We start from the raw sequence: 17,538 nt of genomic DNA on the forward strand, positions 1-17,538 counted from the left end.
CATTTTGTTTGCAATGCTGACAGGGGGAATGAAATTCACAAAGGGGAAATTTTGTGACTTAATACTTCACCTGCTCAACCTTGCCAAACAAAACTCCTGATGTTTATTGTCAGTGCAGTTTATGAGCGCTGCATTCAAAGCTGTTTAGGAGCAGTGGATTTTGGAGACTTTTTGTGATGTGTCACTTCCAGCAAAAACCTGTTGTCAGGAGGAAAATGCATAATTCAGAAAGTACATTCTCAGCTCTGTATTATTTTATCAACTGTAGACCTATTTCTGCTACAGGAATTTATTCCCAATATTCAAAAATTAAAAAAAAAAAAGCCCCTGAACTTATCTGGTTCGATATTAATCAGCCCAGAAGCAGCTGTTTGCTGTTATGGATCCCCAGTGTGACATTGTGTAATGTCCCGTGGCTGTGATATGACTTACTGCTTGAAGAGGAGGAGAGCCAGTTGGGATGAAGTATAATTAATATGTTGATGATTGCATATTTTATCCCCGGACCCACGTTTCTGCTGAGACAGTAATCAATGGCTAAAACAGAGGAGTCATATATTACAGGGCAATCAATGGGCGTGGACACTGATTCGGTATCACTATCACAGATAATATTGTAGGCATAATTTATTTTTCTCCTTTTGAGAAACTGGATTTTAGTATGTAGGACCAACATCCGTGTAATCTGAAATTCCCTGAGTGACAACAGCGAGCGCAAACCATCTTCTAATCTGTCATTCACTTAACAGATGAAACACTGTCTCGCCCGATATCGTCAATACCGAGGCATGGCTCTCGTCAGTATTAATCGTAGGCCCAGGCTGACACAGAAAGAAGTCATCTGTATTCCCCCAAGCTTCTTCAGGAGCATAACCCCATATGTAATTTGCTACACAGACACTGGAGCACCTATATCCTTGTCAAACGGATGGAAATATGTCATCAATGCTGATAAGACGCTTCCTGAAGTCGGTCAAATACAACTGAAGGACATGGGTGAATTTTGGGTGAGTCAACAGATAAACAATCCTATTAACGTAAACACCCACGGGGATACACATCCACTAGATGCCGTTGGGAAGTTTTAATAATGCTGCATTTAGTTTTTTTGTTACGTTTGTATTGCAATGTAATTATTTTACCTGGATAGTAGAATCCAGACTACAAAAAGAAACCTGGCATCAGAAAATTCTTTGTTTATCGAGCATGACTACAACAGTTCACAGCGTTCCAGACTGAAAAATAGGTGTCACGACCTGCCTTGTGCACATCAAACACACCACACAAACAACCCATCACATCAGTTAACGCCAGCGTGACACGCACAGAAGTGTGCTGCATAGCCCCAAGGTCAGGCCTCAGCCTTCAGTCACCTCAGCAGTTCCCACCAACTATCACTTATAATTCTACTGCCAAGGCCTGTGATTTAAGACCAAACTGTCATCTCGTTTTATTCCAGCCCACAGTTCAGAAAAGTGCCAGGAATGGTTATAACCACAGTAGATGCTTCCCCAGGGTTTTTAGTCTTAGGTCAGTGTCGCCTTCAAAAATAATTAAAATATATACAGAGAAGAAAATAATGCTTTGGTGTATGCAAAAAGATACATCTAAATGAAACAGTATTAGCAGTATAACAATGTTATGGTGCTTCTCTTAGTGAAGAACTGAGTTGAGATAATGATGATGAAGAGGCTTGTGGGTGAGTGTGCTTGCATGGTCTTTCCTTGGTGCGCATGGCTGCTATAGCTTTTCAAAGAACGTGGCGCCACTGTTGAAGTTCTGTGACCTGCATGTTTGAGGATGCCAACGAAGATAAATGAGCAACCTCGTCATCCTGACAGCAGCCAGTCATCATCTGTTAATGGGAAGCTCATTGCTCTCCACATCCGTGGATCACATGAGCGAGTCCTTCCTGCATCAGCCACATATTCCAACACGCCCTCATACCGGAACTGCAAAACAGGTCGATTTGCTGAGGATCAACCAAACAATGTGCATCTTTTGCGCCTTCTATGTATTACCAACACGTCCTGGTACCTAAACGACAGAATATTTGAGCGGATCAGATAGTTCCCGGACTGCTTCCGCTGCGTGCGAACGTGCAGAGAGCACAGAGGAGATTTACCCTTTGTGAGTAAATATCCCGAGTTTTGTTACACCTGAAGAAAACCCAGTCAGGAATAGAGAGAACATGCCACCACACAGAAAGGTCCTCGCCAAGGTTCGAACCCGGAGCCTTGTTGCTGGGAGGCGAGAGTACTAACCACTGCCCACCCTCAGAAAGATAATTAGCTTTTCATCAACCAAAATCTTTCACTGTGCTAAGTGTGTTAACTTTTTCTGCTTGTTGTTTGTTGCTTCGTGAGCAGCATCTGGTGCATTTCAGATCTTTTTTCTCTGTCGCTAAAATGAGGTTGATGACATAATGAAAACCGTTAAGTTGTGGTGCTTAAAACCAAAACATCCTGAACACGCTCCATTGAACTGACGAGTTGGTGATAATATCCGTGTGGTTTGTCAATACAAGCATCCCCTTTCAAATATACCGAGAAATTTCCTCCATTGTTAATGTAATACGACTGATTACAGCTGGTTTAACCAGAATAAGGAGTACGTTTCTCACAGGACATCTTTGGCAAATGCAAAAAACGTTTGCGTATCATTTGCGGAAGGTAATGATGTGTAAACAATTCCTCAGCCTCTTTTTCTCCCTTGCTGTAACAAAATCACATTTGAGCACATTTGCGGTCTCTTTGTGTTGGTCTGAATGTATCGAGAGTCCTAATTTGTCATTTCCAGTCACTGATTACTGAGTAGAATCAATAATTGCCTGTAGCTTCAGTAGCTTCTTAACAGACTGAGTGCACCTCAATAAAAATGGAAAGATTTTGTCAAGGCTTAACATCAATAGCTGCTGCTCGTTGTCCCTTTTCTCTTTATGGATCCCCCCCTCTCTCTCTCTCCCTCCCACACACACACACACACACACACACACACACACACACACACACACACACACACACACACACACACACACACACACACACACACACCCACTCACTTACTTAAGCAGGAGACACCATGCTGAGTCATTTGACAGGGCAATCTTTCCTGAAGTTTATAAGGACTGCCAAGTCGACAATGTCAACTAGGGGAAGTCTGTTGCACTTTATTCAATCATCGAACAGTTTCACATTTTGCCATTTTCACTTGTTGCTTAAGAGTCTGTTTCTATTTCTATTTTTACGCCACTTTATTGTAGAAATTGAAAGTGCAGATTCATTCAAATTGCTGGATGAAACTAACTTGTAGATTAGCTTATAATGAATAAATCCAAAATTACCGAGCATACTTACTGTGGTATGTTATAACAGACTGTTGTACTGAAGTTGTTACAGTTCTATAGTAACAAATGAACTGTTTTAGTTTGTGAAATATATACATAAATTAGGAGACATAACTACTACAAAACAATTGAAATGTCTGTTTTCATAGGTTTTATACATGTATTATTCATTGTATATTTTTGCACAAAAAAAAACACTTTAATCCTAACGCTTCTAGAGTGAGTGAAATGATGGAAGTAGTGAAAGAAGAATCAGGAAGAAAAACAACTAATTTAATCATTAATTCATTTCAGCCCAATACTTGATTTGCATTCTGTGGCGTGCTCAATGTTCATTAAATATCATCAACTGATGTAAATTAGTGTCTTTCAGTAACAAGTAGTACATAATAAATTTATAATAATTAAGTTGATTTCTTTGTGAAAAGACTGAATATGAATAAATATAAAAAGGGTGATTATCAAAAAGAATGTAAGGTGCAAATAGATTAAACGGCGTTATTTACATTATTTATCAATGATTATACAGTATTTCATCCAATTAGTACTCTAGTCATTATGTATGCATAATGAGGAACAGCCTCTCAGTTGTGTGCGCTGACAGCTGCTCAATACTAACAGCCACGGCAATACAGCAATGACAAGATGACAGAGCAGCAGTGTTAATAGCAGACAACACAATCATGAAAGGCCTGATTTTCAGTTGTCAGCCTACAGTAGATTTCCAGGTTGCACTTGGGAGGAATGACCGGACGAGAAATGCAGCAGATCACAGTACAGATGAATGAAGTGTTAAACATTGCGTTCAGCTTGCAGTTTTTGAGTGAACTCTGCTTGCTTCAGTAACTTTCTCATCCTGTATGGAAAAACGCTGCCGCTGCAAAATATTTGTAATTATTTGTTTATATAGTTCTTTGAATTCATTTAATACGAACACCTTACAGGCAAAACAATAAATGGGTTGATGGATATTTGCTAATTGCAGACACACTGATGTCGGTGTGTATCATAGGATGGCTATTTAAGCAAACGTGATTCAGTATTCACCAGGAACTAATTGATTATCCCCACTCACACGATAACTTGAGTTCAACAAAGGCTATCAAACTTCACCTGTGACAAGGCTGATGAGCAGCGTGTGTTTGGCTATCATCTTTGACATGACGGAAGTTGTTTGCTCTGCACATCACAGCTTGTCTGGTGACAGCGAGCCATTCATTGTTGATCGGTGAGTTTGCACCTAATTTTTGTTCATATATTGTTTGGAGGACATCAAGTTTTGACGGTGGTGGTAGTCTTTGCATGTTTCTCCTCTTGGTGCTGTAGCGTCTATTCACACGGCACTACACCTGTTTTACCGCAGCCTGGTAAGGATTTGTTCTCCTTCTCCTTTTGTTTTTTTAACGATGAAGGCAAACGGCTTTTAGGTGCATTACTGCTCCCCTCTGGCAGTGATAATGCATCACTACTGCATCACTAATGCGCCCGTAAAGAGAGGGTACATAAGACAAGACGATAGTCGCGTACATTTCTTCTTTTTTTTTTTTTTAAATGACTGTGAAAATCACAACCTATCCATAGTGTATTTATTGGCTGATACAGTAAAGACAAATGTCTGTACAGAATCTATTTTCAGATTTTTTTTTTTAACCCTCAAAGACTGATATCAACATCAACCTAAAAAAAAAAAAATCAGAATTCATGTACAAAATTGTGTCTTTGTAATTAAAAAAAAAAATTAAAGACAGCAACCAAACCTTTCACAAAGCTACATTATTACACAGATGTTTATTTTCTAAGGAGCAGCAACAAAAACACAGTGCCTGCAGCCACCACACCTCGCAACAGTGCATCCCCATCCCGTTCCCCCACTTATTCGTATTGCAGAATCAATTTGAACCAGCTGTCTTCATGTTTCCTGAAATGAGAAAAAAAAAAACATATTCAAAGTGACAACCTAGTTGCCTGTCCCTGAATGCAGAGGCTGTGCTTGGATTGAATTGGTGACTGGCAAATGAGACTGATGCTCGAATTGCAGAGGCCCGTGATTGGATGACAAATGGAACTAAACCCTGCATTTTTTTGTTTTACCTCCTTGCTCCGAAACTGTTCTGGCCTTATGCCTCACAGAATTGGACCCCAGTAGAATAAAATAAAGTAAAAAAAAAACCAGCAGTGATTATAATCGTCATCAGAGGAGCATATGAACATATACACATAAAAGATAGATAACATAATACATCATTCAGATTCCTTTTGCTTTGTCCTACATGTCCTCTACAACATACCAGTAAAAATAGCGTGACCTTGGAACGTGTCACTCAGTTTAGTGTTGCTGAAGGGAATCTATCTATTGATCTCTGTGCTACTTGATGAATGTTGTAAGCCTATACATGGGTGTTGAAGGTCAATAATGACATTTGACTGAACGACTCTTTAATGGCGCTTCTTCACAATGTTTCATTTGTCTTCTGATTCATTTGGTTAAACTCGAACAAGGCGGCTCATGGCAAGGGCGCAAGGAGTCCCAGAATAACAGCTCATGTGCTGAAGCTGATCTCAACAAGGGAAATAAATGCAACAAGGCATTGCAGAGGAAGCTCGGATGATCTCTTGACGATCATTTTTATTCTTGATTTAATTTCCTCACGAAGCATTTTTTATAAACTTGTGTTATTCTTGATATAAAAAGTGCTCTAAATGGGAGTGGACATGCAATGTGGACACATTTGTCAAAAAGACCTATGACAGATTCCCTACAAATTTAATGAAATGAAACTGAGGCCACTGGGACAGAGGTTTTGTCTCCTCGACTGGTAGCGTCCAGTTTTGTCTTTGTCTTTATTATTTGTTGACAGCCTCGGATGAAAACATTACTATTCCCACGTCAAAGCCACTGAGTTGTCAAGTGAATATGAACAAATTATGTGATATCATGCTCCTTCTGAATTCGGTAATAACAGCTTTGGAATTAAATTACCTGAATTGAAGTAGATTGCTACCCAGAGGGTGGTATAGCTTTTTCTGCTGTTGAATGAAAATTGTTCTGCAAGGCACAAGCGAAGCCCGTTGAGCTGCAAGTAATCACAGAGTCCACATTCATAAAATACACTGCTATTTCGGTATTAAAAAAATTAATGTGATCCAGCTGCTCAGTTTAGTTTCAAGCAATATTTTACAGAGACACAACATATTAAATACACAATTTACTGTAGTATGTGTACTAATTAGAGTTGATGAAGAGTTATTTTTAGACTCGTGATTTCATTTGTTAGACCTAAAAAAACATTTTGTTGTAAATTGACACAACACAGTGTGGCATCATTATATTCTTGAATATGGTTCAATTTGTTTTTCTTTTGACCTTCTTCCGGAAACTTCACCCTTCATTACAAAGTCAGGGAAACTGGGAAGACAATGTCCTGAAGAGGTGAATGGTATGATTGATTATAGGTTTGTAATTAGCGGGAATAGTTTCATAGCTGCTTGCTTTGGGGGGCATGTGGCTCGTAAAGCTAATGACCAGTGCTGTTAGTTTGATCCAGACCCCTGTGCCTCGAACGTGTTCACTACACAACAACATTTGTATTCACTGTAATAAAGTCAAACGATGACGGGAGAGAATTTACATTGTAAAACACGAATGCTCCTCCTCCCGTTGACAGACGAGGTGTTTATGAGAGGTGACTCTACAGACATTGCTATAGACAAGTACAATGAAGAATAGATTAACTAAATTCAAGGCTTTCATTGCACAGCTGAGCCACCCGTCCTCCCTGCTTATCAAAGTGTGGCAGAAGGATTGGCTGCAGTCACAATTCACTCTTACTCTCATTTTGTTGCTATTTTTAGGGAGCAGGGTCACCGGAGCTGTTGATTATTTGTATTGTTGCTCTGATGCATTTTCTTTCAAAAGAATATTTAAACATTTTAGAAGGTGACGCTTGAACATGTAGCTCATTTTTGTGACAGTAATTTACAAACATGTGATCGATATTTAAATCAAGACTGCTGGGAAGCTGTGACATTCAGTAATTTCTGTGATATAAACAGTATTATAGAAATGTGGTGTAATGCTTTTTATTTAAATGTAGATATTGATGGGTTTTGCACACTTTGAGATCTCTGAGGGTGCAAAATTCTGCATACTTACAACAATACTTTATGCAAAACCTAAAGCAATTTAAAACTATTAATATCAAATACAGAGAAACTTTATTATCACTAAAAGGCCAATTATTTTTCTCACAGCACTGCTACGTGTCTCTACGTGTTCTGCGTATATTTCTCTCAGTGCTGCTTAAAACTTGACTCCAGTGAACCTCTCTGATGTTGTCAGAGTGAGAGGACGGTAGAATTCGTACTTGTAGGTGTGACAAATGCTTCTCTTCAGGATGTTGGGGGATAAGGAGGTGGACAAAACAAAAACAAGCGGTTGTTTTCCCTTGACGGTAATTATGCTCCTCGCATGATCAGTCGCGGTCATTTGACGACCAAACACTCACAAACCCCGCACAATAATGGAGGCTGATTGAAGAAGCCATTTCCTTTGGGATCTAATTATTAATTATCGGCTGTCACGGAAACTATAAGGGGTTCAGATTTCATGGGTTCCACTGACCTCGCGGTGTGATTGGCGGCGGCCTGACAGCGGCTGTTGCGGTGCGTTAAGTGTGGCCAGTGTGTTTCATGCCAGTTGATGTGTTCAGAGTGGGGACTTGTGACAGGAACTGACAGAGCTCTTCACCTGCGCCGACACTCTGAAGAAGCATTATTCATAGCTGTCTCTCCGTCACAGTCAAACTCTCACACTCGCTATTCAGAGACGCTGTTTTTAGTTGTGGTGCAGCCACACGGTTTTCTTTTCTTACATTTAATAAATAAACAACAACATGCGGCGGCACTATGAAAAGCATATGTGATAACTGTTATAATAACATAGGTCACAACCTGAATTATGATGCACGACCTCAATGGTCATGTATATTGTGGCGCAGAGTTAGTAAAAGTAGAGATTCTGTGCAGCCTCTCAGTTCATTTGTGATAGCATTTGTAGAGACCCAATTAATTAAAAGTCTATTCGATCTTGTAACTCTCTGGCTCACAAGTAAATGAGCATGATCTTTTCTACAGATAATCTAATTATACCTCACTGTATCTCAGCAGCTCCTGATGATACCATCTATAAATGTATTTAGAGGAGTCTGAAAATCAGAGCTCCGATTTGAAAATTAACTTTTCATGGTAATAGAATTTCTCTCACTTGTATTAATTTTGTACTGTCCAGTAAAAATAGATCTATAGAAAATTATTTCAGTTCAGTTAAAGGCGATTTAAATGTTACTGGTTCTTTAGTTATTTTAGCTTGTGTACTTCTGGTACATGCATGTGTATATATGCAGTCTACTCCAAAGGCAAATTTATTTTCATATACAGCATCTTTCATGTGGTTCTTTCACCGGACTGCAGAGACTGTGGCAGCTGTTGGACGCAGCAGTAAGCGATGTGCACAATTGAAACCCCACAGTGTGTGTTAAGTTAACTTGGTGTTCACCCCTATTAAGTGACCTGTATGTGTCCTGCATATGTTTTTGCAGCAGTGATTACACCATCTGACATTGAGGACATGATGAATCCAGTTTTTTTCAAGGCGAGACATCATCACACTGTTGTGCCGGTAAAGTGGTTGAATAGGAGGATGCTTGCCTTTAACAACGTAGACCTTTGAAGTGGAAAATGACTTGGCGTACAACATTTTTGCTGACTTATTTTGGCCTTCTCTGTCACTTGTGTATTCGACTTAATGATGGAGCCAGATGTTAATTTCAAAGCGGCACTGAGTTGTATCAGAGAGTGGCAGCTATTGTGGTAATTACCATCTGTTTAGGATCACACCAGCATGTCGATTTTTGAAAAAATCCATATGGTGTTGCCTCAGCAAACCAGACTGGTAAATATCAACATTTGCCATCCACTTGAACAAAATGTGTATGGGGAGAAAAGTACAAACTGATTTTGCAGTAAATATGAATTTGGACTATTGAATCTGCTCATTTAAATAGAAATTACAAATATTTTACGACCATAAAAGAATACCATGTTTGAGGTATGATAAAGAAAACAATGCCCTGGACACAAACTCAAGGAATACTAATTTCAAATCCTCATTTTTGGTAAATTTTCTTTTGTTGGAGCAATTTACAATTTGTGTGACCTTGCTGAAATCTCACCAACACACCTGCTTCTTAAGAACAAGGAAGACAATGTAGCATTAAACTGAATGTCGTGTCATTTTGTTCTCTCATATATTAAGGGTATTTAGTGGTGCAAGGGCACCACAGCCTGTAATTCACTCTCCACATCCTACTGTTTTGTTCTTCAGTCTTTCACTTTGCTCATACGCAATATTGCAGTCTTTTTACGAAATTTGCTTCATCCATCAAATAATGTGTGTGCATTAGACGGGACAGGTGTTGTCACAGCAGTAACAAAGGCTGTCCTGCTGGATCTGCTGTGACTTTCAATGTGACTGGACAGCGGTCGCAATGTAGGATGCACCTCAAGCCCACCTTGTGTGATCCAAACCATCAGTATTTGCTGTATATTACAGGATTCCCACTGGTCATGGAATTTCTGGAATATCATGCAATTGAGAAAAGTCTATTCTAGACATGGAAAGTCAAGGAAGTGTATAATATTTTGGCTAAGTCATGGAATATCATGGCTTTTGTTGCCATTTATCAAAATATAATATTTTCCATCACGTTTTTCTATTCTGTGTTTTTTAACTTCTTTCCTGAGTGGTTTTATCTTCTTCGCTCTCATCAACAATCACTTAAGTAAAGATATGCTTGTTGTAGCTGCTAATAAAGGTGAAGAAGCCAGGAAAATGTAAATATCAAAAGCTTTGGCTACAAAATGATGACTGTAAAGGTTGGGTGTTAAGAGTACACATCAGAAAAGTCAGATGTAAAGTTTGTAAAACTACTATTGATCGAGTAAAATGTGGGATTTGGAGCCCTTCACATCCAACAGTAAGAAGCATGTTGACCCATCACTGCTCTGCTGCAGCCCAGTGGAGGAGAATCTTTCGGCAGGGCAGCCCAAAGAAATCCATAACTGTGTTCCCATTTAAGAAGAAATATTTTTCTCAATTCATTGTTTAAGCAGTCAAAACTGAAAAAAAAAGTTTTGCACTGAAATTGCTGGTGAACTAACTCAAATTTCTGGGACTAAAATAATGTAGCTGGATTTTGTCTGATGAGTACAAAGGCAGACTGTTTTTCATTCATTATAGGTCATGGAAATTTGACATTTGACTTTGAGTGGGAACCCTGATATAAGTAATATTTATGGTACTACAAAGTCTCAGTAATGTTAAAAAGCAAAAGGAGAGCACACTTCTTGCTTCAGTGATCCAAGAGATTGGCCACAACACCTCAACAGGCACTAGCACCATCCCTTAATAATGGATTTCTTTATGAAAAGCCCCATTAGTGGATGCGCTCACACTAATAACGGGATCCAGTTATTTTTTTTTTATCCCAGTAGCTGTCATATAATGCTCCCCCGTCTTTGATCTCGGCTCAGTGTTTTCACAGGATACTCTAATTGGTCTTTGATAGGCCTCAGCTTTGATCATGTCCTGCAGGCACAGCAGCTCCAACTTGCTCTACATCAAGAACTAAAATAACAAATCTCATCAGTGCCATATCTTTCATCATGAGTCTACCTTTTGGCCAAACATATTCATTGTCATATAGTGGGAAAAAAAATAAACTAAATAAGTAGGCATGTCAGACACTGAAAGTCACATTGATTTATAGCATGCTCCTCCCTTGACTAAACAAAGAGTTTGGAGTTCTGGGTGAAGGGAAGTATACGTCTTACTTGCCAGGGGAAGATGGTTGATTGCAGAGGGTATTTGGAGAAACTGATGCTTCTCAAGCACCACCTCAAAAAGTATTTCTGTCTGCTGGCCATGTTTTGCAACAGGAATAAGACCTTATTACTGTTTTATTGGAGCTGTTAAAACAGTACACTGTGGTGGAACGGCTCATAAACTGTAAAGAAGTTTACAGGATGACACAATCTGGAGCATTTGTGAGTCCTCCCTCCATCCATAGCTTGTTGCGGTTGATGTACTATATACAGTGATTAACTATTAAGCTAACTAACCCAGAGCTGCTAAATCTCAGGTTTGTCTTTTGTACTCATGCTGCTGGGGAGGGAGCTAATAAACCTCAACAGAGAGGAGAAACAACAACTAAATGATACTCAGATCAATGCAGTGGTATATTTAATGAGCCAAGTTGTTTGTAGATGCAGGAAAAGACATCAGTTATTAAAAAGTAGTATGGCAGGACAAAACATAACTCTTAAGATTACTCTTGGCAAGCCTAGAATTTATGGTTTTTGGAGGGAAGCTAACTAGTCTGGCATTTTGGAAAAAGAATTAGTGGTTTTGAAATGTAGTGAAATAGTACAGTGCATAAAAGCACTTTCAGCACTGCTGTAAAGACAAATACAATGCTATTCATGTCTTTTGTTGCAGTTGAAAAACGGCCAACTTTTTTTTATATGAATCACAACGGTGAGTGTGAAATTTATCTACTGTAATAAAAAGCAAGGCCCTGTGGTAAAATGCATTGAGTGGCTTCAAAGCACAGGAAGCAGCTTGTGAATAGAAATGACCTCCCGTTTGTTTTATTTGATTATATTTTGATATACTATGCAGTCTATGGATACTAAAATTACCAGTATTGTGAAAAGGAGTAGATGCCATTTTAAGTTTTTTTGTGGAAAAAAACATGTCAGGAATAAATCATATTTTAAAGTAAAGTATGAGTATTATATGTATCTTAAAACATGTCATGGGGATCTTTAAAGTATTTTTCAGATTTTGAAAAAAACATGTTTTTCTTAGTAATCACTATCTAAACTTTTTTTTTTGTTGCATTTATATATTATTCTAGTTGAGAGTGTGTAGCAAATCATTTTACCCCAGGACCAACATTTGTGTTATTTAACTTCACAATAAATATGATTAAATAACAAAGTAATAAAACATTTGGTCAGTCTGATCTAGTGTTAGACGCAACAAGCTTAGGTATGACCTTGAAAAACATCACAAGTGTATTAGTTGTACAAAAAGATAACATTTAAAGCTCTAAAGGATACACATGTTCTCGACAATTAGTGACAAAAAGTGACTTGTAAGTTTGCAACCATACAGTATGTTGGTTAGACGAAATAACAGTAATACAGTAACATAAAGTTTTGTCATGTTATTTGCCACCAAGCATAATTTCCTCAACCGTCTGGCTCAAAATTACTTTCAGGAAGTTTAACATAACCAAAGTCCCTTGGCCAATAGAACTGATTCTGATTCAGATTTGTCTGATTTGCAAATAATGAAAGAAATGTGACTGATAAAAATTGCGTTTCATTTTGAGTGAAAAAGTAAAATCTATTAAAGGTCATCTCTATAGCACAATTGCCCTTTCCTCAGTGCTTCATCAGTCTGGGATAGAAGTGCAAAACGAATGTGTGAATGGAGCTGTTTGACTTGGTAAACCTTTGTTTGTCTGATATAAGATTCTCAAAAGGATTTATTTTTTTTAGCAACCTTATTACCAGTTTGGGAAGGACTGGAGTGTTGAGAAAGGAGGATTGGGGAAGAGGTGATTTAGTTTCCAATCTCATAGGATGAAGGCATATAGTAAAACAGGAAGTCCAATTACAAAGGGATGAAGGTTCACATATTTAATGACTAGTATGTCGAAGTAATGCCCCACTATGAATACATTTTTGAAATGTGAAGTGCTCTGTCTTGCCAAAGAATAGCAAGATGTTTGCCTCCAATCTGAAAAACCCCTAGAGGCATCAAAGGCCTTGATACAATCAATCCCTGAGAGAAAACACCAAATTATCCTTAAATTTGATTTAATCTAATTTACCAAATAATTGTCAACTGGTTAAAATGGCAAGAATTTCAGAAAAAAAACTATTGTGTTTTTTCTTTTATAAAAGTGATGTTAAGCTTATTAAATTCAGTTGAACTGTCAGGAAATGCAACTGAACCCGCAGCCTTAATCTCCCCAAAGTATACAATTATCTATCTGAAGCAGTTTTTCCCTTTTATTAAAACTACAAGTTGAATGGTGCAAGACATTTAAAAATTCCTTTCATGTTGGGATGACGCAACCCACTCAAGATCCATCTCAAGGAGTAAAACTACTGACTGCAGCAGAATGGTGCAAACTTGTCATTGAAGTTAGACAAGTCTCAAAGGATGGTGCACTTTGAAGTTGTAGAATGAGTGGGCACGGGGGCATTTATCACATAGTACTGAGCTTATTGTTCATCAGCAACATGTCTAATAATTTAATCAGGAAGAAAACCTATCAATTACAGGAATAGTTGTTTTTCCATTGCTTTTTTTTTTTTTTTTTACTGCTTCTGCTGTACCTGCTGCCTATGTATGGATGTGATTTGGTCACACAGATGCCTGAGTTCAATATGAGACACTGCCTCAATTTGTATTCATATAGAAACCCTGTAATAATAAATAACAAGTGTGTATTTATATGGCTTTATTCCTGAGAAGTCAAGGAGAAAATGGCTGCCTTTCCATTGCTAGAGCAGCATGCTATATTACCCAGAGGGCAGAGCGCTTGGTCAGTCAACTCAAACAATGTACACAATCCCTCATAGAGACCCACTGTGACCAAAAGATAGATCAAAACCAGAAAATAAGCCGGAGCAGAGAGGCTCTTTAGATCAGTGCCCTTTCAAAGCAGCTTTAGTTTGCCCCCACTGGGCAATCGAGGGGAATTAGATGTCATTTTTTTCCTCAGAAATAAAGCCCGCCTGTTTCTGAGAGTTAAAGCTTTGTGGGCATACAGTAAAATCAGCAATAGAATTGAAGGCAGTTCCCCTCTCCTCAATGGGGATTATGGTTTGATAAAGCTGCAGTAACTTGCGGTGTTGTCGATGTTGTGGGGGTGGATGCAAGTTATAACACACTTTGTAATGTTTGATGCTGAGTATCTTCTGCAAAGGCTTAACTTAGAAACGATTGCTCAATTAATTGGCCAGTGTATTAGGTGAATTAGTCTGAATGAGTGGTGTCAGTATATTTATACTTGATATTCAGATGTATCTGTAAAATGCAACCGATTGGTTAAAGGTCTTTAATAGTTTCAAAATGAACCCGTCTACGGCCTTTCGGAACTGGAAAGAGTCTTCAGTGGAGCGTGGCTAAACCAATATATTCACACAGTAAATTTTGGTCTGGTAATACCAGGCTGCATTTGACAAATTGTTGAGAACCAAAACCAGCAATGGTTATGATTGATGTCACCATTCAGTATAGCGATCAAACAATGAAGCTGCCAGTTCAGATGATTGAAATTAATTATGCAAGCATTCTGTGGCTATAAAAGATGAGACTGGGCTGCTGGACCTGTAGCAATGAAAAAATACTTTCTGAGACCTTGACCACTACCAAGCCTACCTGGACTTACAGATACTGTAGATTAAGATGCTCGAGACAGTATTAGTCATCTTCATAAAGGCAAATATTGCTCTTGGAAATGTTTGTTTGCGGAACAAGAACAGTTGCAGCCCCACTGACAAACACACTCAACTCAGTTGCTGAATTAAAAGTACTTTTAGTATTGGAAAGATGAAAAACAAAAAACAACACACAATTTTAAGTACTCAAGCTTGTATATTAATGTTAGTGTTAGATGTTTGACTTTATTCAGGGACCAGTTTGCAGTCTTTGAGTGTACACAGAATTACAGTATGTCTGCCTCAATTTGAGGTATGCAGCTCCTCTTGGGAGGGCCATTTTAAATTATTCAGCTTTGCAATAGGTTTTTGATTATCTTTTGATATGAATGCTGTGAATTATTTATTAATAGTGGTTACAACTCTTGTTTCATTATAGAAAACTAAGGCAAGGGAACATAATACTTGTTGACTGATGTATTATTGCAAATATTGACAAAACCTTTTTAAATATTGAAAGTACAAAGACCACTCTCATCAGCTCACATGACTATTACTCATTTTCCATCAACAGACTGTACAGAAGTTGTAATGGAAGGAATTTTCACTTACTAAGTGTTAAAAAAAGAGACTGTTATCTGTAAAGGAACAACATTATCTGTCATTTCAGCAAGTGCAAAATGATTTGTTTACTTTCGAGGGAATTCCTCAAGCAGCTGCAGAAAGACGTCTGCATCCTCAAACACAGTGTATTGTCACAATAGACCAAACATTCCCTGCTGCAGTCTAAAGGCTTTTCTTATGAAGCAATCACAAACAAACTGTACATACAGGGAATCAGTTTCCACTGCAGTTTTAATAAACCTATCCACATGTTTGCATGGCCATCCTATAATAGGTAAAACCACGCATGCATGCCTGCATCACAGAGTCTGATCATTGTTTCTTACACTGTTCCATCCGTGTGGTAAATGATCCTAATGTACTCCCCAAAAGGTGCCATTATGAGCTATCATGTAAACAACCAGACCCTGATCTTCGCACACAGCCTCACTGTAATTATACTTTTAGAGCCGACATGATGAGCTCCAATACCCTTAATTTTCCTTCTCATTGCATCACACTGATTGCTCAATAGTCCACCGACTCACTGTTATTAGCGTGGTTAGATTAAATGTAATGTTGGTGTCAGACAAAGAGACTTACTTTCAAGCAGCCTTTCAAGCAACCCTGCCCCTTGTGTTGCTGTGATGGAAATAGTTATGTCTCTGTGATAGTTGAATCAAAGAGAGAAATGAAAGCAGGATCCATGGGTACAAAGGTCAAGACTGCAAATGGCAGCGGTAGCCAACATTTTCTGGTCTACAAGGTCTTATCCAAGAGATATTTTGATCCAGGATTTAAGTCTGTAAAAAATGAAATTACATATCCAACAAAGGCTAATTTCCAATATCCTTGTGACGTACAGCATAGTAATGTGTACATAATAACACCAACATTTCCACAAGGTCAGTAGTTAAACTGAAGCTCAAGCAGAAGATAATACATCAGCTGCTAACATTCACTGTTCTGACAATACTGACAGCATATATGGTGAGATTAAAACAGATACAGATGCAAAACAGTTACTGTTATCACTTTTAGTTCTGCAGTGACTTGAATTTGAAATTCAAGCCTTATACATATTGTTAATTAGAGGCCCGAACTTGACCTGACACCTGGGCTTTTGTTTTGCTTTATTTCATTCACTTCTGGCTGTTAGCTCAACCGACTAATTCAACACACCAGCTACAGCCTCTTTTCACTGGGATTTGTATGTTTATCTACGCGCAACACAAAGTGCATGCGTGAGGAATGAAACAAAGATACTACTGAATAACCTACATTTTAAAATGACTAATGCAGACTTTTAAGCTTTCTGCAAATCCATATGATCATGGCACAGTTATCAAACAATAATAACTAGATTCTTACTACTTACCCCTGCATCCCTTCAATCTGACACCTGGGGGGAAAAAATAATAGAATAGCACATATATCAGGTCGGACAGAAGTGGAAGTGCTGTGAGTGATGTATGATTTACTGCTCCAAGTCATGTCTCAACCTGCTATGAGTGACTTGAATATGGATGTGCCTGTTACAATCTGTCGCCTCAGGTAAGACTGAGGGGTAATATTATACAGTACTGTCAGATGGAGCACCTGATGCTCTTCACAAGCACCTCTGAAAGAGAGATGTTCAGGGTGTCTCGCAACTGTATCGTGTTGAATATATTTTCCTAAATTCCTATTTATATGTATGAGCTTAAAATGTTCTGCTCATACAATTCATGTGATAATATTGAGCAGTTTGATTGGTTTAATGATTTCCAAAGTATTGTCTAGTTATTATAAAGATGGCAAGTACTCATTGATGGGTTTCAGATGGTATTGTTTTATGTCAACAGTTGAGAACAGATAATACAGCAGTAGCAGTTAAAAGGATATTTTACATTGTTTGAAGTGGAATTGTATGAGGTACTTAATCCATAGTCAGTGTATTATCTGTCCTAGATTTGAGTCAGCACGTTCTTAGTTTGGAGAATCAGTCATCTTTTTTTGGCAAGGAAGCTAAGCAATGTTAAGCTGTGGATGGGATTAGCAACAAAACATATTTTACTCATCTAAAAAAAACA

The sequence above is a fragment of the Embiotoca jacksoni genome, unplaced genomic scaffold (genome assembly GCF_022577435.1).
Source record: "Embiotoca jacksoni isolate LCO1_2020_lvr unplaced genomic scaffold, fEmbJac1.0.p SCAF_96, whole genome shotgun sequence".
Classification (NCBI taxonomy): Eukaryota; Metazoa; Chordata; class Actinopteri; family Embiotocidae; genus Embiotoca; species Embiotoca jacksoni.